Raw genomic sequence first — 4,756 nt, 5'->3', positions numbered from 1 at the left:
TGATCAGCTGCCTCCCACATGCCTCCTATGGGAGATCAAGCCCACAAACCAGGCATGTGCCCTGACTGGGAATGGAACCAACCGGCAACCTTTCGGTGCCTGGGATTGCTGGGGTCCAGCCCCAGCGGGTCCAGGGGTCCCCAAAGGTGTGGACGGAGTCGGCGAAGAAGGAATGTCACAGAGGCAGCGTTCAGTTGATCATCATAGCCGGGTTTGCTTGTCAGGGTCTCCAGCCAGGTTCTGTAGCCAGGATCTCCAGCCAAGTTCTGTTCAGGATCTCCAGAGAGGTTCTGCCTAGGATCTCCAGTCTTGTATAAAACGTTCTGTGTAGGTTCTGTGCCTAGGCTCTGTCTCTCTTGGTCCTGTCTTCCAAGCCCTGTGTTCTGAGTTCCGTGTTCTGAGTTCTGTCTTCTTGATTCTGTTCTAAGCTCTGAGTGTTTCTGTCTTGTTACAACTGTATTTATACCAGTTGATTCAATCCTATCAATCTCTATTACAAAGGTTAGGGCGTTTCTTATCTCCATTCCAGGGAGAAAAGATTATGTAGTTTAAGCATGATTGTTCGTAGTTAAAGGGATTAATTACCCGCCTGGCGCTTAGTTGAGGGGTTTTATTCCCTCCCTAACTTCAGGGGAAAATCCCTACCTGGGGAAAACAACCTTTCTCAGAGACCTTGGTTAAAACACATAGTGCCAAGAAGGTGAGCAAACATATTAAGAACAGTATGCCATATATGCCAGGTCCCTTGAAACAGCAAGCATGGACCGGCTCCCGGCAAATTCCCCCTTTTTTATTTTTTAAAAGCAGGCATTAAAAAGAAAAACCTGAAATGCTCTCTTGTATCCATTTTAAGAGTAGGATTGGCGCTTTCTGCTATTACCTGAGTCCTGATCTATCACCCCAGGGAGAGCTTGCCAATCCTGCACTTTCCCGGGGTGGAAAGGCTGCAGTGGGGTTAAGGATAAGGCTCCTTGGGCCTACCTTCTCCCATGCCTCTACATTTACCTTTCTGGCACCTTTCCTTCCTCAGAAAAGCATGGACATATTTCTTGTATAAAATGTTCCATCTGACTGGGAGTAACCTTAACTCCTCTGCTAGCAAGCATATATGTTAAAAGATCAATACAGAGTCTTTTTTCTTTAGACTCAGTATGGCACATCTTCTTAATCTAAAGATCAATACAGAGTCTTTTTTCTTTGGACTCAGTATGGCACATCTTCTCAACCTAAGAATCAATACAGAGTCTTCTTTCTTTGGACTCAGTATGGCACATCTTCTCAATCTAAGTTCTGTACTATCCACCTTCTTACCCTACTTATCCTCTATAGGGGGGTCTGTAGCACCCTGGTGGAGTCCTATCCGTCCCGAGTGTGGGGGTTCTCAATGGGGTGGGCTTACCTATGGGAATCCTTTTCCAGGGGTTCCCAAAGGTGTGGACGGAGTCGGCGAAGACTATCCACCCTCTTCCTACGGTGGAGTCCGATCCGTCCCGAGTGTGGGGGTTCTCAATGGGGTGGGCTTACCTATGGGAATCCTTTTCCAGGGGTTCCCAAAGGTGTGGACGGAGTCGGCGAAGACTATCCACCCTTATCCTATGGTGGAGTCCTATCCGTCCCAAGGGCGGGGTGCTTACCTAGGGGTCCCTGTTCGGGCGCCATATGCTGGGGTCCAGCCCCAGCGGGTCCAGGGGTCCCCAAAGGTGTGGACGGAGTCGGCGAAGAAGGAATGTCACAGAGGCAGCGTTCAGTTGATCATCATAGCCGGGTTTGCTTGTCAGGGTCTCCAGCCAGGTTCTGTAGCCAGGATCTCCAGCCAAGTTCTGTTCAGGATCTCCAGAGAGGTTCTGCCTAGGATCTCCAGTCTTGTATAAAACGTTCTGTGTAGGTTCTGTGCCTAGGCTCTGTCTCTCTTGGTCCTGTCTTCCAAGCCCTGTGTTCTGAGTTCCATGTTCTGAGTTCTGTCTTCTTGATTCTGTTCTAAGCTCTGAGTGTTTCTGTCTTGTTACAACTGTATTTATACCAGTTGATTCAATCCTATCAATCTCTATTACAAAGGTTAGGGCGTTTCTTATCTCCATTCCAGGGAGAAAAGATTATGTAGTTTAAGCATGATTGTTCGTAGTTAAAGGGATTAATTACCCGCCTGGCGCTTAGTTGAGGGGTTTTATTCCCTCCCTAACTTCAGGGGAAAATCCCTACCTGGGGAAAACAACCTTTCTCAGAGACCTTGGTTAAAACACATAGTGCCAAGAAGGTGAGCAAACATATTAAGAACAGTATGCCATATATGCCAGGTCCCTTGAAACAGCAAGCATGGACCGGCTCCCGGCATGGGATGATGCCCAACCAACTGAGCCACACTGGCCAGGGCTGTGCTTAGTACTTTCACACAGGCCCTTTTTAATCTTTACCCAACTTCTGTTTCAGAGGAAAATGTCAGAGTAGAGAGCTTTCCTTACTTGGCCAAGATCATGCGACTTTGGTGTCCCTGAGAGTTTCCTGGTCAGGGCAGTGAGGGTGGCAGTGGGCCTTAGCAGAAGCAGTGACACACCAGCTCCGTTTCTTCATCAGTTGACATGTTCAGTGCTAACATCGTGCCTGGCACACAGGGGGTTCCTCCTAACTGGTCTCCTGCTTCTGATCCATTTTTCCTCCAACCTAACATCTATGACACTGTCCCAGCAATCATCCAAAGCTAGGATCCTGATTGCAACAACCCTCCCTACCACCCAGGACAAAATCATCGGTGCAAAATAGCTGCATAGCTGCTGAACAAGCGACTCAATGTCAGGCATGTGACCACAAAAGAAATGCTTAGGGAAGGTCCCAGAGCCCAAGAGAGAGAGCTGGGTAGGCATGTGGGCACGTGAGTTCTCATCTTCCCTGTTCTGCTCCGGGTCTCAGCAGCAGCCAGCTGAGGAGTTGATCATTTTCCCTCTAGCACCACAGACTTGGGGCCAGGGGACTTTCAGCCCTGAAGAGGAAGTGGACACCATGATGGTAAAGATACTGACAGCTCAGCAAGTTGAAAGACATGAGTGTCCCTGATTCCCACGAAGAGAAGGCCGAAATCCCCGTGGCTCTGGCATGATCTCAGGCCGCCTGGCTCCGTTTAACCTTGTCAATGTCCCCCAAAGCTTCAGTGGAATAGGGTAAAACAGAAGCTCCATTGGAGAAGGAATTTCAGAGCCTTGAGAAAAAGCCTAACAATGTCTGTGAGGCATTTCTTGCAGAGATATCTGATGTGCCTGGTGCGTATGTGAAGGAGGCAAGACACACACAAAGATCAGAGTATGAGGACATGTGAGGGTCTGGATTCCGAGGCATCTGAAAACGCTGGTAAATAAAAAAGGAGAGAGTTTGCTGAGGGACCTTGGGCCACGGAAGGAGGCTGTGGTGGTGCCGTCACCATGTTTCTGTCGGCTGTCTCCTTTGCCAAGAGCCAATCAAAGAACGTTCTGGTGAGAATGGTAAGCCAAGCTGGGGCAGGTTTCTCCTTCAACACTAAGAGAAGCCGCCTACGGGAGAAACTGACTACTCCATTATGATCCATTTGTGAGAGCAGGAGTCCTCTTTGTGGAACAGAAAAAAATGGGCTCCCTCTGAACAATGGATTGAAAATGCATTTGATTTATAAATGAGAAGACTGAGGGCGGGGCACTGATTCAGAAATTCTGCAGCATGTAATAAAAGAAGAGGAAATGACACGGCATCTCTGCCTCCTGTGATTTGAAGGCCATTGTGAAGAAAACAATGCAGTGAAAGAAAGTTCTTCATATTAGGACATAAATCATTGCATCCCATTTCTTTATCTTTCTGGATATTTTTATAGCCCGTAATAAAATATATTAAAATAAAAAAAAATAAAAAAGGAGAAAAAAAGAATGAGAGAAAAAAAATCCTGAAAATATTCCTGATTATTGGTTGATTGAAAGTATATATTGGGCCCGGCCTATGTGGTTCAGTGGTTGAGCGTCAACCTATGAACCAGGAAGTCATCACCAGTTCAATTCCTGGTAGGGGCACATGCTGGGTTGCAGGCACGATCCCCAATGTGGGGTTTACAGAAGGCAGCTGATCAATGATTCTCTCTTATCATTGATGTTTCTATCTCTCTCTTCCTCTTCCTTCCTCTCTGAAATCAATAAAAAAATAATTAAAAATAAAATATATTTTGGAAGGCCCAGGACTTTGCTAAAAAAATCATGGAGACCTTTTTCTGTTGTTTCAAGGACATGAGGTAAGGACCACATCCTGGCTGCCTGGTAGATCACATCTGAAACACACCTCGAAAATAGTTGTTATGGACTGAATCATGTCCCTTCTCCCCAAAGTTTACATCTTGTTAGGGCAGCCCTAGCAAACCAATGAATATTTCAAAGGTAAGGTACAGAAGCAGACATGTGGAAGTGAAAAACAGCTTTCTATTTTATTTTATTTTATATTTTTATTTTCTTTATTTTTTAAATATATATATTTTATTGATTTTTTTACAGAGAGGAAGTGAGAGGGATAGAGAGTTAGAAACAATCGATGAGAGAGAAGCATTGATCAACTGCCTCCTGCACACCCCCTACTGGGGATGTGCCTGCAACCAAGGTACATGCCCTTGACTGGAATCGAACCTGGGACCCTTCAGTCCCCAGGCTGACGCTCTATTCAGTGAGCCAAACCAGCTAGGGCTATTTTCTTTATTGATTAAGGTATTACATATGTGTCCTTATCCTCCCTTACCCCCTCCCCCCGTTCATGCCCT

At 46.4% G+C, this 4,756-nt stretch overlaps 1 pseudogene; it reads left to right on the top strand.

Moving 5' to 3' along the window:
* The first annotated feature begins 3,343 nt into the window (after positions 1-3,343).
* LOC132227591 (large ribosomal subunit protein bL33m-like) lies at positions 3,344-3,880 on the top strand (annotated as a pseudogene).
* Positions 3,881-4,756: the final 876 nt, after the last annotated feature.

The sequence above is a fragment of the Myotis daubentonii genome, chromosome 1 (assembly GCF_963259705.1).
Source record: "Myotis daubentonii chromosome 1, mMyoDau2.1, whole genome shotgun sequence".
NCBI lineage: Eukaryota > Metazoa > Chordata > Mammalia > Chiroptera > Vespertilionidae > Myotis > Myotis daubentonii.
The sequence above is the reverse complement of the archived record's forward strand: the minus strand, read 5'-3'. Positions and strand labels throughout refer to the sequence as shown.